We start from the raw sequence: 10,474 nt of genomic DNA on the forward strand, positions 1-10,474 counted from the left end.
CGCTCGGTGTTTCACTATGGGATACGCTTGGGCGTGACCATCTATGGAAGCTCCAATGACATTACGTCTGTCAAAGACAGACAGTCGACGCAGTCGGGCTCCGCCCGCTTGGGGTGTCTACCCCCGTCGACACGCTGAGTCCAGCATTCTCGCTTTCTTCCCGTGAAGATCTACTACAAGCTCCTCGCACCTGCCAAGGCTGTGCTCGCTTAACCGTTCACAGACGGACCGTCCAGGACCCCGTCGCCGAACGCGACCGCGGCCGGTAAAATCGTTTGCCTTCGTCAAGAAGTGCATTGAAGGTTTGCAGTTAAGTCAGCTTACTTTCCAACTCAAGTGAAGTGTCCGCGTCGTGGCGAACTTCAAGTTTAGCATGGCGGGCTACCTAACCCACCTAGCTACCTAACTTCAGCTTAGCCTGATTTAGCTACCTCTACCTCCACCGAGCACTCGGGTGCCGGTGATAACTTATTAATGGTAAGCTACACCTTACAACAGGGAGCGAGAACGCCTCACTCGCTACTCTGTTTGACTATTTTCATCTGTTTTCTGTTTGTAACCCACCGCATGTAAACCCACTCGGCGGGAAACAAGTTGCTAGCTTCGATCTGTAGCTACAAGTTTAGCATGGCGGGCTACCTAACCCACCTAGCTACCTAACTTCAGCTTAGCCTGATTTAGCTACCTCTACCTCCACCCAGCACTCGGGTGCCGGTGATACCGGTAACTTATTAATGGTAAGCTACACCTTACAACAGGGAGCGAGAACGCCTCACTCGCTACTCTGTTTGACTATTTTAATCTGTTTTCTGTTGGTAACCCACCGCATGTAAACCCACTCGGCGGGAAACAAGTTGCTAGCTTCGATCTGTAGCTACCCCGCACGTGCGGCTAATCTGCTAACACTGGTGTTAACTGAAGTAATCACTTGTTATGACGAGTTCTTCGAGTAACACTACTCTCCTCTCTCTTTTATTCTGAAAGATGCTTCAGGCATTTCCCCCGCCATAGGGAAGAGTGAAAACAAAGAGTGAAGAGCCCGTTGCCTCCCGTGCCGGCGTCACGCAGCCCACCATGGCGGGCGGAGAATCCCAGGTCTGCATGGAACCCTACCATGCACATGCAACGGTTGCAGGCCGCCATACCTGCACCACTGCGTGGACAATACCAGAGGGAATTCGGGAGCGGAGGCTGAATATGGTGATCGTCACTAACAGCCCCCATGCACAAGTCAGACTCTGTGGATACCATGCCACCCGAGGACGACCCCAGCTTAGGCTACCCCCTCTCACAGGGAGCAGGAGGATACCCAAGCATAAAGCACAATATCAGGGACATCATGTCGCTGCCCCCTCGACCCCAACAGGGTGGGCGACCTATCCTGCAGTAATCAAGGCCCCCCAGTGACCATGCTGACTCGGCGGCCCTCTGCTCAGGATGCAGGAGACAAGGAAAGGGACCAGCAACACTGCCCCCAACCCCCCTCCCTCCTCAAGTCCAACCTGGCCACCCCTCCCAGCAGTCCTGCCTGTCTGAGAGATGGCCCCCTGTCACTGGAAGCCTCACAAGTATTCCAAATGTGCCCTAACCGACGGGCTGTGTCGACTATGTCCAACATCGCTCTCCCCTGCAAGAGAGACTGATAGGTGGGCGAGCCGGTCCGATTGCTCTCTGATGCTGTCACCAGGTCCAGACGGACACGGCAAAACAGACACTCAGGCATCATCTACACGATGCACCAAGGGCCCGGCGCTGTGCTGGTGAAGATGAGGGAGACAAGGTCTCGGCAGGCAGAAGGATGATGCTCTCTGGGCGAGCCTGACACACAAGCCGCCCCCAGGCCCCAACCTCCCAGACAGGTCAACACTGCCAAGGTAGTCATCCTATGGAGAGAGAGGCCATAGCCTGCACCCTAAGGGCTAGAACGGTCAGAAGCTCAAGGTGCTTCAACCCAGAACAGAGGCCCAAACTGTCCAAACGGCCTACAGGATCCAACGGCGGACCTGACAGTCCAGGCTCACTCGTTCCCACGTCCTCGCCCACGCCGGAGAGGAAGATGGAGAAAAGGTCTTGCAGGTGTTCAAAATCTGAAACTGCAGACAAAGTGTCACCAAGCACATATCACCCCCATTCTCAGTGTCCAGTGAACATACATTATTCGCACCTAGGCCGTGGGCCAAAGGCGAATCTGTTGATAAAAAATAAACACCCAATGCTACACAAAGTATACTGTTCAGTATACCAAAGTGTTCAGTATACAAAGATCTTTCTCATCCTGGCAAGGGCCAGGGACGATTTGGTCAACACATAAGATGCACATAATGCATGAGAGCGGTCTCATCTCACTAAGGTGTTAAGTAGACTATGGTCATTCGCACCAAGGCAGGGCCAAGGGCGAATTTTATTAACACAATATACACACATTGTGTCTCACCAGACTAAAGTGTTAAGTAAACAAAGGTCATTCGCATCTAGGTAGGGGCCTAGTGCGAATTGTCTTAACACATAACAATGTTAACATGTTATAAACATGCACACTTTGCATCTCACCAGACTAAAGTGTTCAGTAAACAAGGGTCATTCGCATCTGGGCAAGAGCCAAGGGCGAAATTGTTACTACATAACTTACACAAGTAATGCAAAGCAGTAGCCTCTGTCTCACCAGACTAAACTGCTCAGTAAACAATTATCATTTGCATCCAGGCAGGGGCCAAGGGTGAAATTGTTAACATTATGCACACAGGGGATACTATCACAGTAGTCTCAGCAGTGTTAAGGGAACAAATATCCCTCGCACCCAGGCGAGGGGCAGATTTGGTAACACAAAAGTGGCTCCCCTTGCAGCCTAGGGGTAGCCTCAACAGACCAGTGTGCTTTAAAATAAATAAAGAATGCCATCCCCATCCATGCCTTGGGCCAAGGACGGAGTTGTTATTGAGAAGTCACACACGAGGTGTACAAGTACAATGTACTGACACCAGAAATCTCTCAAAAATAAATACGGTACATAAATTAAAAAAGGGGGTGCACCACTGTCATAACACCACCAGGGCGCACCATTTCCCCTTTATTGGCAGCGGAGACATAGCAGAGATCTCTCCGGTGACGCTACTAGTGTGCGTCACGTCACGGCTGCGTGGGTAACGTGACTAACGTCATATAAGAGCGACGGGTCATGCTCATCCATGACGTACAGTACACAAACGCAACACTACTTTATTCCACTGTAAGTGGATAAAGAACTTCTGTTGATCACAAAACCACCTAGGTTCAGTGGAACACTAATTTAAGGTCAGTAGACTGAGTTCTCGAGTTACGAACGAAGAGATCCCTTCTTTTCTACTCTAAGGAGCCGTCAATGGGCTCTGTTCAACATACTGCGCGATCTCAGCTGGAAAGCGCATTTTACAGACCGTCTTATAAAAACAGGTATGCCACAATCGCATACATCTGACAACAAGGTGCTCTGTCAATCATATCATCGTCCCGATTTTGGGGTTGTCACAAGAGTTACAGCAGATGATCTTATCACAAGGCTGTAGCCTGTCTGAAATCAGAATGTGTATTATGAGTTTCGCCGCCACGGCAAAACATACAGCATCTCGCTGCCTCAACCGGCGATTGAGGACGGCGTTAGCCCCTCTGACAGGCTTGGGATCAGAATACTGTAATTAAGACAATTTCCCCTATTGCTCCCTCTCGAAGGAGTCAGCATTAGATTCCAGGACGGCGCTAAAGCATCGAGTGAATTTGGGTTCAACAAGTCACCGTTAGTAGTAGTCAGACAAGGTCTAGACTACAGTTGGTGTAACGGCATCCGCTATTACGGTAGCGAGAGGTGTCTCTCTATGATGAAGGGCTTTTACAGTAAAGCTTACAGTAAAGCTTACTGGCCACGTTGTTCATGCAGTGGTTTCACTATCGCACGTCCAGGGCGACCATATACATTAAGTGTTCTGGGCCCTGAAACATTTCCAAAACGATGTAGGTGGTTGAGGAAACTATTGCTGGGTCACAGTTTCTGTTAAGTCTGCAGAACAGGGCCAAGGGGAACATCCTCTCTACTCTCAAACATCGGCTTGTGTGGAGCAGGGGTTGGTGCAGGTTTTTGCTATCTCTACACCTTGTAAGGAAACACACAGTGCCCTCTATTCCTCCTGGGCATAAAAGATGCACTAGATTGCTATGGGCAAAACACCCTGCTCTATGCATTCACACCAATAAGCATAATAACCCCCACACTGGTCAGAGTCAGGCAGCAGAGCCTGCTACTGATTTTGTTGGCCCAATTATGTCACCCTATGGGGTCACGATTGTGTAAGGTTGTTCGGAGGGCCCTCAGGGGCCCCACCTCTACTGAGAGATCCTCTCAGACAAGAAGCGATATTTATAATTCACACCTAGACAGGCTGGCCCGTAGGCTCATTCTGTGAGAGGTAGAATTCAGACGCAGTCGCCCTCTCCCAGCAGTCACCGAGACTGTACTAGGGGCGACAGCAGCATACACACTTCATACTTGGTCATAAATGGCGTGTGTTCAAGGTATGGGGCACACGGAGACACTTCTCCCTAACGCCCTGTTGTTCAGCTTCTTAGCTTCCTACGGGATCTTATACACAGGGTTAAAGTCTTTCCCAATAGGAAAGTTTACCTTGCTGCATTTTCAGCCAGCCACTTGCAAGCCAGCAGGGTAGTACTCCTTGGAGACTTAGTTCTGGTTAAGTTGAGCTACACGCTCACCCCTCCAAATCACTGGTTTGAAGTTTAGCTTGTCAAGACTGTTCTAATACAGCATTAACCACCATGAAATGAGTGAGTGAACTAAACGCCTTCCTTGTGAGGCCCTCTTGGTTTACAATCTGACTCTGATTTGAAGAAGGTGCGTCTTCTCCCCATTACAGATTTGTGCCCAGAGCAGGACTTTCTTTAGAGGTCGGAGAAAGGACCTGGATGCCCCGCACCCTGCCCCCTCACTCAGAGGAGGGTCAGGAGCTCAACTATGTGTGTCCTGTTAAAGCTCTGTGACTATACAGAATTTAGCAGAGTTCAACTTTTTGTGGCGGCCACACACCATAAAGGACTACCACTGCCACGTCAGGGGTTGTCTCATTGGATTGTGAAAGCTACAGCGGTTGCCTATCAGAATAATGTCTCGCCGGCCCCTTAGGGACCTAAGAGCTTATGCATTAACAGGAATGGCCAATTCCAGGGCATTGTCCACGGGGTTGCCAATGGTAGGCCTGTGCAATGTAGCGAACAGGGCCCCAGGGTACACGTTCGCCCGCTTTCATGAGCTAGAGGTATCTGGCCGACACTTATCTCACGCTGTACTAGGTTCTGACTCCCCAGCAGCGATCTATACATTCTGACCGATGCTACTGTAATAAGGGCTTTACATAGCGTGCATTCCGGGAGTGGGCTATATCTCCCATAGTGAAACACCGAGCGAAGTTAGAAAAAGAACGTTAGGTTATGGCTATAACCCTCGGTTCTTTGATAACAGAGTGAGGTGTTTCACCTATTTTTCCCTCCTTGCACTAGTTGTTAGGTGGGGAAGAAACCGTTAAGAATGCTGGACTCAGCGTGTCGACGGGGGTAGACACCCCAAGCGGGCGGAGCCCGACTGCGTCGACTGTCTGTCTTTGACAGACGTAATGTCATTGGAGCTTCCATAGATGGTCACGCCCAAGCGTATCCCATAGTGAAACACCTCACTCTGTTATCAAAGAACCGAGGGTTATAGCCATAACCTAACGTTATGGCCATTAGGCCTGCTTGCTTTTCTCTTGCACCTTGCCAAGATGTGGATTCACAGGCCATTCAGAGAGTTATAAAATGTGTCCATAGACCAGTTAATGTTTATGTGTGTGTGCAGCACGCGTGCCTGCATGTGTCTGCTTAGGTTCTGTGTATGCCTCCTACACTCGACAAAACTTAGATATGAAAGAACAAGAGATATTTTAAGATGGGACAGACTTTCACCTCTCTCCATGAGCTGTTTTTTTTTCTCCTCAGTTTTCATATCAAATTAATTGGCAGGTGAAGCATAGTCATATGTAACGGATGCCAACCATTTTATGCGTAGAATGTTAGTAAAGAAGACTCATACAGTATTGGTAGCGCTGAGTTATCGGTCTGGACCTTTACCGCAGTCAGTGGTATCATGATGTGCCCCTTGCCCAACCAGGAGAGTCAGTTGACTGGTAGGTGGCGGGTTCGAACCTCGCCTCAGACACTGGTGCCGTAGACCAAGGCTGGGATTGAGGTTTAGGGAGGGTGAGTGTAACGTATGCCAACTAGTACCGTTTTGGCGTAGAACATTAGTAAACCTCCCTCTCGAAGCCTCATACAGTTTCGGTAACGCTAAGCTATCAGTCTGGACCTCTAGCCCAGCGGTGTCATGATGTGCCTCCCATGGCCAAACTGAAGAGTTGACTGGTAGGTGGCGTGTTCAAGCCCCGAATAGCGAACTAGCGCAGATCACCTTACAGTAGTTACACACACAAAGCAAATGTCTAGTAGTCTCCACCTTATAAGCTCTTTTTTCTTCAGAGAGCAACAGGGGCTGCTTTGTCCTTGTAGATTTCAGCTTTAGGCCTACTATACCTACAGTATATGCATTCATTACTAGCACATTGCCAACACACTGCAACTTGGTTATGCCATACCAATTACAATACAGTATAACACCAGTATAGTACAGTACAAGCAGATGTGGCCAAAAAAGTAAAATTAAAAGTAAATTTATGGTGTAAGTACAACACTAGCACATGCTATTGCATAGACGTTACACCAGTTATTCCATTGTACCTAATGAGGTGACTAGATGTTGCTACTGAAAAAAACTAAAAACTGGGGGAAAAAACAAATATGACTCAGCGACTACAGTTACTTGTATTGGATGGAAACTGTGAGGATTTGTTTTTTTACTTCCACCTTTACTTTGGCCACCTCCGAGTACAATAAGGTATAACATGTAACTATTGAAGTTCAAGAGAGTCCTTGTGCACAAGCCTTCTGTAAAGCAGGTGCAGGTGTGCGGCAGGAGAAGGTGAACAATGAAGAAAATTCAGAAGACGCCACACACCACACACAGCAAATGACAAGTTTGTTGTTTTTGTATTGATATAATACATGCTATACCAGAGATTCTTTAAGTATATAGAGATATGCCAATGTAATAGGTTGCTATGCGCACCTAACATGACCAGGTTCCGGTCTGCCTAAAGGGGCGTGTCATAATACTCCTAGCATTGAATAGAACAGTCTTTAGGTCTGCCTAAAGGGGGATTTACCCCCCCCCCTCCCACTTACAATAATAGAACCCGGAAACAATGGGCCAATGGAACCTCTCTATTATCTACTCTCTCAGGCTATACTCTGAAGAAAATTCAGAAGACACCGCACACTGCTTACATAACACTGCTTCCTATGATTTTCTGCTTTAGTGTTCAGGGTGTCCGAAACAGATACTCACATCAGCATCAGTGTCTGCACAGGTGTGTCTCTGGTCAGGTGTGTGTCTGGCCAGGTGTGTGTTTCGTCACCATGGTGATCAGAAGTCTGTCTCATGAAGATGTAGGCCCACCATATGATGATATTTTGCTCCTGCAGAGTTATGCAGGCCAATCATACGATATACTGTTCATGGTGTCCAATGCGGGCACGGATTTAAAACAAACACTTAAAGAAATCAAATGTATTTGTTTTAGTTTGAATGGAGGCTGCACACATAGTCCCAGGAGAGACGGGAACAGAAAGTAAAGATGTGCTTTTAGAGAAAACTCATTAAGGCGCCTGCAGTGGATATTGTATATTGAAATGATTACAGAGAAAGTGGAGAGGCAGAACTGATGAAAGGCATCTCTTTTCCCCTTTCTCTCTCTCTCTCTCTCTCTCTCTCTCTCTCTCTCTCTCTCTCATGCCTGTCTTTATGTGTGTGTGTGTGTGTGTGTGTGTGTGTGTGTGTGTGTGTGTGTGTGTGTGTGTGTGTGTATGTGTGTGTGTGTGCGCGTGCGTGCGGGCGTGTGTGTGTGTGAGCGCTAACACGTGTGCATGCTTAGTGCGTTTGCTTTGCTTTTGGGCTTGGATGAATGAATTGTGGACGTTTCTGTGTAAACAGCAGCTGGGGAGGCTTTCACTAACACCTACTCTGCTGACGGACAAGAGAAGTCATATCTGAAAATATGAGAGATGGGGGGGGGGGTGCAGTATCAGAGAAACAGAGTGAATGGCAGGGATAGACTTACCAAGAGATTGAGAGAGAGAGAGAGAGAGAGAGAGAGAGAGAGAGAGAGAGAGAGAGAGAAAGTCAAAGAGGGAAAAAGAGTGAGGATGAGAGTTTGAGTGGGAGACAGAAAGAGAGAAAAAGGGATACAGTATGAGGGAAGGAGGAAGGGTTGGAGGAAGTGGTGGCAGAGGAAGGGAAGAACGTGTTACTGCCAGTGTTAAAGGGACACTGTGCAGGAAATGGTCAAAAAAGGCACTGTAACTATGCTGCTCGTTGAAACTGGGCTGCCTATTGCCAAATTTGATCTTTACATGAAAGTTTACTAAGTAATAAACACATATTTTCTTGTATGGTCCAAGTAGAGTCATTTTTGCTGCTAAAAATTACTATTTTTGGAAATTCAAAATGGCGTACCATGGAGAAGATCCCCCTTTCCATGTATGAAAAGTGCAATTTCTCCAGTCATAATGAATACTTCGGTAAAGGTAACATTAGTGAATTGGCAGCATGAATTCTGGAAATAAACAACTAAAAATCTCACACAGTGTCCCTTTAAAGGGAGAGACTGAGGGAGAGAGCTAGAAACAGCAGAGAGAGAGAGAGCGTAGGGACAAAGAGAGAAAAAGAGACAGAGGGAGAGAGTGACAATGAGGGAGTGGAAGACACAGTGGCGGAACAATTGCACGCAGGGCCCCTGGGCAAAACTCGGATAGGGCCCCTCCATACCTGCCATGACTGCCTTCCAAGGACCTCCACCACCAATACGGGAGGGTCCTGGGCCCAGGGGCAAAAACCCTGCTCGCCCCCCCCTAGTTCTGCACCAGGGAAGACAGCAAGAGAGAGTGAGTGAGATTTCAGTGCAGGCAGCAGCAGCAGAGACGGCTGGCATGGAGAGGCACGTGCACAGGCATGTTTTCAGCTCCTATGAGGGGATGTTTTTCTTTCTTTCTTTTCTTTTTTTTATAAAAGATCCATCCCAATTCGGCTCTAACCTGAGTTAGATCAGAGCCCTCACATCTGAGGGATAAGTAGAAAACGTGCCATGCTTCTAGTGTCCAAACAGGACGAGTACAAAACACACTTGTGTCCAAACGTACAGTACAGTAGGCAATCGATTTCGAGAGCGTAATTCTCCCCTCATCGCCTCACTTTGTTCTGCACACATTCATCCATCACCATCATCTCCATTGCCACATTACAGGCCTGTGAAGCACAAAGACCACTGTAATTGCACATATATGCAAGTCTTTGTGAGCTGTGATCCTGAATGTTGCAGGCACACGGAGAGAGAGAGAGAGAGAGAGAGACAGAGAGAGAGAGAGAGAGAGAGAGAGAGAGAGAGAGAGAGAGAGAGAGACAGAGAGAGAGAGAGGAGAGTGGACCATTGGAGGACCGTGGATGTGAGCCGAATTTCTTTCTTTTCATTCTTTTCTTTTTTTTGTTGAAGAAAATTGTGATTTTATTACAATATTCTAATAATATGAATTCCCCAATGCATGTTTATTTGAAGCTGGATGGCCAAAATGTGTATTAAAAAAAAAACACAAAAAAAAGTAATGATTGGAATAGTTCAAGATGTGGACAAAGCATCTACAATCCATTAAAAGTTAAATATTACTGATGGTATTATGGAAATAAATCAACTTTTTGATGATATTCTAATTATATGACCAGCACCTGTATATATATGTGTGTGTGTGTGTGTGTGTGTGTGTGTGTGTGTGTGTGTGTGTGTGTGTGTGTGTGTGTGTGTGTGTGTGTGTGTGTGTGTGTGTGTGTGTGTGTGTGTAACTGGGCGTGCGTGCGTGCGTGCATGCGTACATGCTTGCATACGTGCGTATGTGTGTGTGTGTGTGTAGTCATGACTAGTGCAGTGGATTGTATGCGGGTTTGTGTGTTGGGTGGCAGCTATGCAGGGGGTTGGGGTTGTTCATACAGTACGTTGTGCAGCAGCTATGCGGGGGGGGGGATGGGGGGGGTATGGGGGTTGCATGTGCCGAGGGGCGTTGGGGGTTTCATATGCAGAAGGTGTGAAGGTTGTTCACATGATGTGTAGCAGCTATGCAGGGGGTGCGAGGTGTTTGCTATGCAGGCGGTTGAGGGTTATTCATACAGTGAGGCTTCGCAGGTGATCCAGAGGGCCCCAGCATGGTTGGCATTTTTTGAGCGGTGAACACATTTTTGAAAAGCCATTTTATAATAAAACAAACCTCCTCTATTTTATCACCATTAATCCGACAGGTT

Source organism: Engraulis encrasicolus, chromosome 4 (assembly GCF_034702125.1).
Source record: "Engraulis encrasicolus isolate BLACKSEA-1 chromosome 4, IST_EnEncr_1.0, whole genome shotgun sequence".
Classification (NCBI taxonomy): Eukaryota; Metazoa; Chordata; class Actinopteri; order Clupeiformes; family Engraulidae; genus Engraulis; species Engraulis encrasicolus.